Source organism: Nicotiana tabacum, chromosome 11 (assembly GCF_000715075.1).
Source record: "Nicotiana tabacum cultivar K326 chromosome 11, ASM71507v2, whole genome shotgun sequence".
NCBI lineage: Eukaryota > Viridiplantae > Streptophyta > Magnoliopsida > Solanales > Solanaceae > Nicotiana > Nicotiana tabacum.
In genome coordinates this window covers 90,666,440-90,678,617 of record NC_134090.1, presented here as the reverse complement: position 1 = coordinate 90,678,617, position 12,178 = coordinate 90,666,440, and positions in this window count along the sequence as shown.

Genomic DNA, 12,178 nt, shown 5'->3' with positions numbered 1-12,178 from the left:
AGCCTCTCATAATTGTGCCTCTTCTTTTAAGTTTCTTTTATTCTATCCTTCTTTATTTCCCCTTTTTCTTTTTAGTGGTTGTCAAATCATATAGAGATTGCCTACGTATCATGTCCCCACATGAATCAGATCGTGCATAGTTATGTCAGATAAGTGTGAAAGTAAATAAAATATTTTTGGGATTTTTCAGCTTTTATAAAAACGGATGCTTCGATCACAAAGACTCAATAATAACAAATTTCAAAAAGACTAACAAACTCTGATGCAAAGACAAAATACAGACTCTGAAATTAAGCTATTATACTTTAAAGAAATGCAGACTCAAAACAGAGAGAAAATATAAACCCAACATGCCTTACAGACTTTGACAGAAAAGGAAATACAGACTCAAATTGAATATCATGATTACATCAATGCTCCTGGTGTCCGTGGGACATCATTCGGTCTCGCCACAGGCCTATGTGCAAGATCCCTTTGAAGTCGGTCCAAGCTGTACATTATTTGTTTAACAAAGGTCATCATCGCTGCAAAGAATGTAGTGCGAGTCATATCCTCACAAAGGTGGCACTTCATAACGATGTAGTCAGTGACGTTTCTAATTCTCTCTCTTATGACGCCCTTTTCTTGTAACAAACGGCCAATCTGCTGGGACCTAGCCTCCAAAGTTTGCTTGGTTGTACAATTTTGTTCCTGAAGTTGTTGCAGTCTATTTCTAACTGTGCCAATGTCGTGTAACAGTGTTCCCTTTCATCTTTGAAGTCTTGGGCCTGCTTGATCATTTTGTTTCTCGTGGCGATGACCCTTTTCTTCAACGTTGCGACCTCATCGTCGTACCTTTCTCTCAACTGTTTAACCAGGCATGCCCGCTCATCTGCATTTTTAGCCAATTGTTTTTGAGCCCCGGCTAGTTCACTTTCTGCTTTGTTCAAATAGAAACTATAGTTACTCAATTTCTGCCTTAGGTTAGCTACGAGCTTTTCATCCCTGTTACTTCGGACTGGATTTTCTGCTGCTACTTTCAGTTTCTGAATTTTAGCTCGAAGGACTTCATTTTCTTTGGCTAAACTTTTCTTTTCACCCTCATCCGCCGCTGCTTGTAAGCCGTTCTCGAATTGAAGGTCTTTGACTTGTTTCTCTTGATTTCCTATCGTGGCCCTGTACTCGTTTTCTTTGGCCAACCAAGCCCATGGTTCTTGCGATGCCTCGACAAATTCCTGAATGTGTGGTTTTTTGGCCGGTCTTTCTAATTCGGCCCTTGCAGTGTTCTTCTTTCTATACCAGGCAAGGTAGGCGGGTGAGACCTCTCCTTTAGATAGGTTCCGCACTCGGGTGCTTGCCGTCAAATATTAGCACTCATTCCAAATAGAACGAACTGTTTCTTCGTGAAATTGGCCGTCGGAGCTAATTTCAACCGCGTGGATACTGAGATCTTCATCTGGATGCATCACCTGACACCTTCCTAATTGTCTCATCACTCGGTAGGGAGCGTAAGGCTGAATACCTCGAAGACCCATTAGGAGGAAGTAAGGACCAATGGCGGGTATATACACAATTTCTTCAGCAGGAAGCCAACCTAGCATCCATTCTATTTGTCTCGTAGTGATGGCGCGAAGGCGGGCTATCCATTCTCCAAACCCCTCCGGTAACTTGAACCCTGAAACCCTTGTGTTGAATTCTTCAATCCATAACTCATATACTGAGGGTGGTGGCACAAGTGCTCGATCATCCACATTTGTAGTAGCAAATTGTATCCCTCGAAGAAGTCTGCCCCAGCTTTACAAGTTGTGAGAGCTCGGTATATCTCAGACACTATCACAGGGGCGAGAGTGCTCTTGGCGTTGGTAACCAGGACCTTGACGACTCCAGCCACCCGCAAATTGATATTCCCATCTTTTCGGGGAAACACCACAAGGCCTAAGAACACTACCATGAAAGCGAAACGCCTATGCTCGTCCCATTTTGTTCGGTTCCCTTTACTGCAAACCCCGCTTTCTGGATCATTGAACCCTCCTACATGCCCGTACTTCTGGTATATAAAACGTAGAGTGGAAAACCCCCTTCCAACTCGAAATATGGGATTCCCTTGTTTATCTTTAGCAAATCCATGAATTTGTGAGAGTTAACGGCCCTTGGAGCCATCAAATACTTATGCCTCAAACCTGCAGTACTTTTCATATAACCTGCTATCTCTTCCAAGGTCGGGGTGAGTTCAAAATCCGAGAAGTGAAATACGTTATGGGTCGGGTCCCAGAACATAACCAAAGCCTTTATAATGTCTCCTTTAGGTCTGATCTTTAATAACCCGGTGAGACCTCCCAAATGTAGATTGACCTTATCTTGCTCTGACTTGCCCAGATCTTCCCACCACATACGCAACTCCAAAGGGATCTTGTTCCTAACTGCTATCGGCAAACATGGACTCGTGCTCATTCTGCACATTTATTAGGGTGATTAAGCAAAAATCAAGACTCATTTGACTCGAAGACAAAATTGACACACTTTTTCTTTTCCCCCTTTTTTCAAAAAAACTAAAATCCGGTTTTGCAAATACGGCCTTTCAGCACCTCGAAGACAAAGATTTTAAGGTTGTGTTGGCTAATCGGTGAAAACCTTGAAAAATGACCACATGCAGCTGTTTTTGCAAAAACAGCCATCCGGTGCCCTTTTAGGGCCATTCGGCTATCACCCTAACTATTTTCAAATAAAAAGAAAACTTTTTGTTCTTTCGGATTATTTTTGCAAAAAGGAAGTTGGACCCGATGGGGGTTGCCTACGTATCTCACACCCTGCGAGAATCAAACTAGCGTAGTTCGGGCAAATAAAACGAACTATTTTCGAAAACAAAACTCCTTTCTCATTTTTAATTCGTTTTCTCTTCTTCTTTTTTTCAAAAATTTGGCAGAGTTTTAGTGCTATTTGGACACTGGTTTTTCTTTAAACATGTGATTCACTCTCCTAACCCTCTACACTGCTATTTCATTCCCAAATTCTCTCCTTTCATTCCAAAGCCGGTCAACATGCAAATCCGAAGCAAATAAATGCACAAGTAGCAAGTAGGATGTATCAAGATGGTCTTTTCATTTTTTGTACACCTGTCCTAGATAGACCCAACCCCTGTGTTGTGTCTCCAAAGTCAAAATGCACATAATGCAAACAAACGTTCCTATTAGGGATCCGGCATGAGGTATTGCTATGCTGGGTTTAAAAACCTAGGTTTATTTGTTCTAGACCTGGCTTACTCGAGAGGACAACTCGAGCCCGAGGGGGGGCTGCGTACCGGTAACCAAAAGATCATCCGGCTTTGCAACTTGTCTGAACCTCGTTCTATTTGGGATTTGACACTAACAGAAAGAAGTCACGACCAGCGTGCACTCCTCATGAGGGAGAAGAGATGGGTTTCGTAGCAGTTTATATATACGGTTCATATAATATCAAAGCGGTAAAAAGCAACATTTAGCACATTAGGCCCAAACATGTAATAAAATCAGATAATAAATAAATCCAAATATAACAATTCATTTAAGCTCGAATTCTGAACCCTGAACCAGAGATTCTGGGTTCACGTCCCCAGCAGAGTCGCTAAAGCTGGCACACCTCCTTTTTACCTACACCCCCGGAAGAGGCATATAAGGGAGTTTTTCCAATTAAAGGACAATCGAAACGGGATTTATTATTAAAAGATTTAGAGTCTCCGCCTGGGATAAATATAGTGTCCCGAGTCACCGGTTCAAATCCCAAGTTGAGGAAAAGGTTGACTCTGTATTACAGTCCGCGAACCAGAAATTCGGGTAAGGAATTCTGTTAACCCGGGAGAAGGTGTTAGGCATTCCCGAGTTCCGTGGTTCTAGCACGGTCGCTCAATTGTTATTATTGGCCTAATTATCTGATTTTGAACATGTTTAATCCTATGTGCAATTTTAACTTTTTAACCGCTTCTATTCATTTTTAAAGGAAGATTGCAACGTCATTTAAAATATGTCTCGAACCACGTCACATAAATGCACCCGCAGTCCTCAACACATTTTATCTAACGTTGAGATTTGGATTTGGGTCACATAAATGTGCACCCAATTTTAGGAAATTAATTTTATGACGTGCCTAAAGCAACTACGCATTTGCAACTTTGCGAGGGCCACGAAAGTTCAACTAAATGGCACAACTTGGATTCTAAGGATTAAAATAAAATTAATTGAACGAAGGCCATGCAATTGTCATTTTTGTTTGGCATGGCGCGCCTCGACTTATTTTAATCAAGAGGCTTCTATATTAAATTACGAGGGCCATACACTGTGTGTGTCACCTAGTATGGCTCACCTCCAATTCATATAGGGAATCTAATTAATTGAAGGGGAAGACTTATCAAAGATTTGTCTTAAGGAATTGAACTAACTTTAAATTAACAGATCAATCGGGAGAATGGATTCTCTTGGGCTCGAGCCACCAGCCCTATAAAGAGAAGCAACTGATTTCCAACTCAGGCCCAATCATGAGCCCAAATCCTCGGGAAAACTGGCACCAGCGGGAGGCAGGACTCCATATCGAGTTCTTAAATTTGCAAGCATCGGATTATTTAAAGCAAGCCAAGTGAATCCAATTCCCAAGTTTTATAAAGCTAATTTGAAGCCCACTATGCCTTTACTTGACCAATCGATCCATTTGGCCCCAAACGACATTGTACATATGCCTTAATTCACAATTACCTCAAACGAACTCAATGCTTAATCCACCCAATTCAAATGACCTCAAGTTAATTTAAAAATAAACTATGGCTTCTGTTTAACATGAAATCATATTGGTAATGTAAACGTGAATTGACAAATTGAGCCAGCATGAAAGCAAACTTGGTTTAATTTATGATTCCTACCACAATAATCCATATGCTTTCGACTCAAACTTACAACCAGACCTTTGCATGTTCAATCAAGCCAAACTTCATTTTTCAAGCAAATACATATACTTAATTATTAAGCATCAATGGACGTGCACCAATTAGAATATCAATCCCAAGACTTCAGTTTCAGGAATAAATAATCACCATTTTTAATCGAACACACCTCAACCCTTTAAAAACCCACATGATAACTTAAGAGTTGAAGGCAACAGAGCTTAACAACAAGAATGAATACATTTATACTATTAGATATGGATAGCATAACCAATAGTCCACATACACAAAATGGTCTCTAATGTTCTGAATTACTTACACCTCAACAGAATATTAGACCTCATGTTTCTCTTTAAGACAGGATGCAACATGGATTTCCTAGGAAACATTACATTACTACTATATCAAAAATGAATAGGTAAGCTAATCATTGTTACACTACAGCACTAACTTCAGAAATACTAAGAAAATAGCTAACATTTATGATTAAGGGAACAATATTCATTTATAGAATCATCAGGTAATTACAACTTTCACACTTGCATCTCATCTTTCATAGAGTCAGGGAATACCTGAAAAGCAAAGTAGCAGAGGGAGTGAGAGTAGCAGCAGTAAACAGCACAGCATATGACCTCAGATTCAATCACTTGAAAGAGTGAAATTAACCCAAGATGAAACCAATGAAACATTGTTCAACCAGCAGAAATTTTAAGCTAAAACTCTTTCCAAGACTCAACTTCAGATGACTTCAAACCCCAGAATCAGACACCATTTCAGAAATCAAAAACTCAAAAATCAAAGAAAATGTTCAATGGAACAATGATTTATTTTGGAAATCCAGCCGCTTTTTTTTCTATTTTTATCTCTTAATCTCTGAAGTTCTTATCTCCTAAACTCTCCAACTCTCTTTCTCCAAAAAAATCCCCCTTAACTCTGTCCTAAGTCCCTCTATTTATACCCAAACACTGACCCTGCCAGCTCATAAGAGCACTCAGGTAGAATTAAGAAACTAATTCTGCCCATGATATTCTTTAGAACTCCACTAGAGTATGTTTTTTGTTCCCCATTAACCCTTGTCTTTCCTTTATTTAAATTTCAAGTAGGTATGGGCAGCCTATAAATTCCTTTTAAGCTTCCTCATACCATCATGTTTTGTTCCACCTAACACAATAGATTAATGGTTAATTAAGTACTTTACTGACAGCCTACTTAGCAAGACCATTTGCCAAACTTTTAAACTCCCAAAATACCCTTGAAGACCCTGTGACTGCAGCTATAACCAATTCTCCTAAGTTCTGAATGAAACCTTATAACTCACTACTATCTAATTAACATTATCATACCAACACTGAATTCAAACCAATGTCAGATTCATTTCAGACCCTAAACAGTAGGATTTAATTCATCAAACTCAACCACAACTTAAGCTTGAACCAGGTTGAATCAAATAGCAACAAAATAAAGGCCAAGGCTTTTAATGATTCAGAACACCCTTACAGGGAATGACACAGTAGGTTCAGGTGACAACCAAAACAACAGTTCATGTATTTTCAAAGTATTTCAACTGACCAAGCAATTCAAAACAATGTGACGACCGACTAAGCGATTCAAACATTGTGTTGAACTAATCCTTAATTTTAGCAAACAGACAAACTTAATTTATCAATTGCAAAATCAGCAATGTTCTAATAAATCGACCAACTGACTAGCTTCAACAATTGACTAACATTAACGAGTCAACACCAATTACCAAACCAAAACAAATTGCCATGACAGGAAATTAATCCGAAAAGACACATATCGAATGAAGTCTAAAAAATGAGATGAAACAAAGAAAAAAAGAAAAATGAGAAAAATGAAAGCTAAATGACAAACTCCAAATGGAAATGGGTAATACCTAAAATGAACGACCAGCTCAGCTTGAACAAAATCCGGCATCTTTTGATTTTGGTCGGAATAGGTCTTAATCACGAGTTCTCAAATTAGAACACACGACTAAAACCTATTTCGGCCACAAATCTTCATTACAGGCTCTTGATTTGAAAACTCAGCGTTCGTTCATTCAAATTGAGATTCGACAAACTCCGGTTTTATTCGAGTGGAACTAGGGGTGGTTTAGGGACAAGGGAAGTCAGATGGTGGTATGGTGTTAATTTGGGACTGATTAGGTAGGTTTAAGGTTTGAGGTCTTGTCTTCGATCTAAGATTTGAAGCTGTCGGCCATGATTCGAGGATAATGGTTAGAGCGGTTAGGTTGGGGAGGTCGAGGGGAAGCTGGGGTGTGAATTTAGTGGCCATTGGACCACCGGAACCACCGTGGGGCGATTTTCGGTAGGCGGAGGGCAGTGGTGAGACAGGGTCATCTCTAAATTGATGAGATATACGAGTGGGAGGGGTTCTGATTTTGGGGGGTAGGGGTCGTTTGGGAGTTTTTTGTATTATTAAAATGGGGTGATTAATGTGAACCGTTTGATGATAGAAATCCAACGGTTGTGATCAAATGGGCACAGAACGCTGTCATTTTGGTTCTGGGGTAGGATCAGTTCAGGGATTGGGTCGGGTTCGGGTTGTGGTTGAGATTCTGGACCATTTGATCTCATCAAATCAAAGGTCCAGATTGAGATGCTTGAAACGGCGTCGTTTGGTTGAGGCTGGAGACGGACCGGGTTGGGACGGGTATGAGCTGGTTTTTTGGCCATGTTTGTCTGAGTTCTGGTTTTGGGCTTGGCCAAATTGGCCCAACCAGATTTTCCTCTTCTTATTCTCTTTTCCTTTTCAATTTTCTTTTCCTTTTCTTTTTCAACAATAAAAACTAAAAATTCTAATTAAATTATAAAACCCGAATTAACTTAAAAGTACTAATTTACTCAAACATATAATTATTACAAATAATTAAATGCCAAATTAAAAGAAAATTACAACAATTTGACGAAAATTACAAAACATGTTATTATTTTTTGACTTTTCATTTTGTAAAACACCTGATTATTAATTAATTCCAAAAAATATAAAAATTAGATCTTAAATGCAAACGCTATATTTTTGTATTTTTAATGCATTAATAAAATTAAACATGCACACAAATATATGCAAACAATCAGGGAAATCACACAATAACTCCTAAAAATAACACATAATTAAAGAAAAGACCTAATTTTGGGAATTCTTTTGGAGTAATTCGTATGAGGCAAACATCACGTGCTCACAATAGGTACCACTTTCTTATGGAGTGTATACTGTCGTGCCCCCTTTTTTCCCTCCATGGAGAGAAGGTCCGGGTTTCGACATTACATGGGGGAAATAACTCATTTTTTTGGGAATTGGGTATCTGAAGAGTCGCCACCTAATGGATTATGGTGCGTTATGGTACCCAGAGTGATTAACTCTTGGATTGGTTTGCATTACTAGAGATTTAGGGTAAGGCTCGAAATAACCTCGAGGGGAAGGTGTTAGGCACCCCTCTCGGTCCACAACGGTGGGTCCCGGTCGAACTTATACTTTTGAACTAGTCTATTAACAAATAAATAGTTTTAAACACATAATTACAAATAAGAGCAGGTTTTGGACATTACATGACTCAAATAATGAGACAAAGGAAAGGCTTAAACAAATTGTATAGATATAGAGAAGTAAAGTTTAAGCAAAGGGAATTTGGGAAGGAGGGGTCCTAGGTTGGTTAGCCTACATGATCACCCCACGCAATGCCTGGTAACACTCTTTGATGAGGGGCTACACGTGACATTAGAGCGTAGTCATCATATCCCATATCTACCCTTCACACCCCTTAGCGGTTATTAAAGCGAGCGTCGGTTAGCGATCTCTATTACGTACTGTTACCCGTCCCTTCTTAATGGTCCTGGAGGAGGTTAGGACCTATACCTACAGGCAGTTCTAGAGAGACCCCTAAGGTTTAAAGGAGAAAATACTAAGGTGACAAGCAAGAACACATAGGACTTTTAGCAAATAAAAGCAGGTAAGGAGCAAATAAGAGGCTCAGGTTTACCTCCGCAGATAATGCATGTAAACAGCACGACTCAAACACATACAAGGGTAGTATTATTATCAGAATCATAAGACACGATGTCTAGGTGAGTATCAGAACACAAGACACATGCAGATTGGTTTATAACTCAGAAACAGGGGCCCTAATCAGTTTGCCTGCTGATTTTAAGCCTGTTAACCTTTATGCAGTAAACACAAAGACTAGTTTCTAGTTTTATAGAGGTTGATTACCTGAGGCTTACCTAGGCATAGGATAATGCACAACAGTTATCAGAATTATTAAAATAGTTTAGAAGTTATTTTATCCAAAGCATGTTGTTCTAAGTGTTGCAAATATACAGGGATTATGACCGGTTTTACTTAAACAGGATAAAAATGACATTGTTTTTACATCTTTCATAACTAGTAGTTTAAAATAGGTGTGACTGAGCGAGTATGAACGAGATCCTAAAACAGGGGTATCTAACATGCACATATAAATGCAGAATGATTTTAGGATATGCAGAATTCCTAAAGCATGATTTCTAGATGCCCGGAAAGTTACAACATGATTTCAGATGTGCAGGAGCAATAAATTTATGTTAGTGTTGTTATTTAGCCTAAAGTAGGGTTTCTAAGTGATAAAATAATGTCAAATGAGATGCTGAAATAGTAAACCTAAGAACATGATATCTAATGCATGACATGTTTGGAATGTATTGGTCCTAAACGTGGATTCTAATGCACATATGTGAAATGTAAACCTAAGGCCTGGTTTCTACCCATTGATATGATAACATGTATGACTACCCTCCCCTTTTCACTAGCCAACCCCAATATCCGTTTACAACAAATTATTATAGACCAATATTATATGAGTTACATAAGTAGATAAGAAAAATAAGAAGTTACACTATAGGGAGCCTGAAAGTAGGCCCAGATTTCCAGAATTTCCAATGCCAGATTGCCTCGCAGCCTTTCACATAATTCGGGTGTGTCAGAGTTCCCTAAGGACCTCAAGGGATTTCGGGCAGTGCTCACACCCAGATTTCATAATCATAGTTGAGTAAATGCAGTGTGGAAGGGCCAGCTCCAATGCATCAGAGTTTAGAGGGATCTCATAGGGATCCCTAAGGAGTCACACATTGGAGGGGAAGAACTTAAGGACCTGAGAGTAGAGTGAGAGTGCTTGGCATAGTTTGAAAAGGTTTAAGAAGGAAAACAGTTTGAAAAGAGACTTTCTTGAAATAGTTTTGTAAAAACAACAGAGGGAGTTATTCAGTAAGACAGTTTTGAAAAGAGTGTAGAGCAACAGTCCAAACACAGCACCCAAAACAGGTTCATACATAACCAAAGAACATAGAACCAGGGTAGGTTCAGCAACCATAAATAGTGGTAATGGGATTTGGGACACATAGGTCACATAGGTAAACACATAGTTGTAGGAGCACTTACGTACAGAATCAGCAATATGCTAAGGGGTTAAGGAACTTCAGAATTAATACAGAATCAGGTAACTTAAGGATAGCCAACTACTTTGCACAGAAAGGTTCATGCCAGAAATCAAAGAAACATAAGTAAGGAAGAGTCACATTGGGTTTAACTGAAGTGAGATAACATTTCATAAACATGCTGAGTCTAAGGGAGGGGACACATTCAGACGCATGTTCATAAAGCGATGAAGCAAACATACTAGTTGCAAGTTAAACAACAAAACCATAAGTGAAAATAGACTAGAAACATGATGAATCAAAGTAATAAAGGAAACATGTTGTTTTTGAAACTTTGAATTTGAAATCAGGGCATACCAGTAAAGAAGACAGTAAACACAAAGTGAAGGAGAGCACAATAGTTTGCCTTGGCTTACAGCCGGCTAACTCAAAATAATAGCAAGTAACCAAAGAAAAAGAGCAGAAAGTTTTGAGTGTGAGAGAGTTTGAACTAATGTGTTCGTGTTTGTTAATGAGAGAGCATATGTATATATGGTTTGAAACTAGGCAGAATAATAAGGTAAGAATCAAAGTCATGCAGTAATTATGGAACTAGGTATCAATTAGTATAAAATCAGTATAAGTACTCCCTTAATTAAGGGAGTTAACTTCAAACTATAAAGACAAATAAGGAAGGAGATCACATAAGATTGGAATATAACACATAAGGAAATAATTTCAGCATGGTGCAAGTATAGAACATGTAATTAAGGCTAAGTACATAATATTCCAATTAAGCAAATAACATAAGAATCAGATTTGACAGTATAGTCGACCATAAAATAAGGCAAAAGAATAACTTAGAGGTTGGAAATCAATAAGGAGATCATCATAAGATATTAGTGAAAGGCATCAATTACAGGAAATTAGAGGTTTAAATAGGAGTAGTAATGGTTAAGGGGAATTAACACAACTTGCTGTAAATAAATGAAATAATCACAGTATAGGCAAGAAGGAATAGAATAAAAAAACCCTAATAAGCATAGTAAAGTAAAAATAACATAAAGTTAAAAAATAATACTGATTAGAGGAATTAGCACAAATTTCTGTTCATAAATAGAATAAACATAATATAGGCGAAACAAGCAAAATCAGAAACCCTAATGAGCATAGTAGGGTACAATCATAGAAACATAGAACATATTCATGAATAACATACATGCAAACAAATTAAACGAACAAATAAGCAAGGACAGTTCTCAGAACCCAGGATTAAGACCAAGAATTAGGGTTTTCAACATAATGAATCAGATAAAAGGAAAAACTTAAATAATCCGTTTAAACATAGTAAACATCATAGAATTATACTGAAAATCAGAGGAGAAGCCATCTTGAAAAGGGGTTAAGAAACCCTAGTTTTGAAGACATAGAGGTGGTTTTTGAGAAATCGGAGAGATTATCATGGAAAACAATAAAATAACTTAGAATACTCTTAGATCTGTTACATATCTAAGAAGTCAAGAGATAAATTAGGGTTTTAGAGAGAGATAACCTAGAGATGTTGAGATTCCGGCTTAGAAGCCATGGATCTAGCCGGAGAAATAGAAAGGTCTTACTCAGACGGGGCAAGGTGGCCTAAGAATGGCAAGAATAGACCGTAGGTGTGAGTTGAGTAGCCGTTGGTCCCTTGAGGACCTCAAGGTAGCAAGAATCCGGCATGGGGGGATCCATGGAGGGTAGGGGTGGTGGTGGAACCACCATTGACACCAGCGAGCCCACGGCCGGCGAGTAGGAGCCATGGTTTAGCAGAGAGAGCTTGAGAGAGAATGAGAGGGTGTGACGGCGGAGAGTGATGAGAGAATGAGAGAAATGAGGGTTTGGG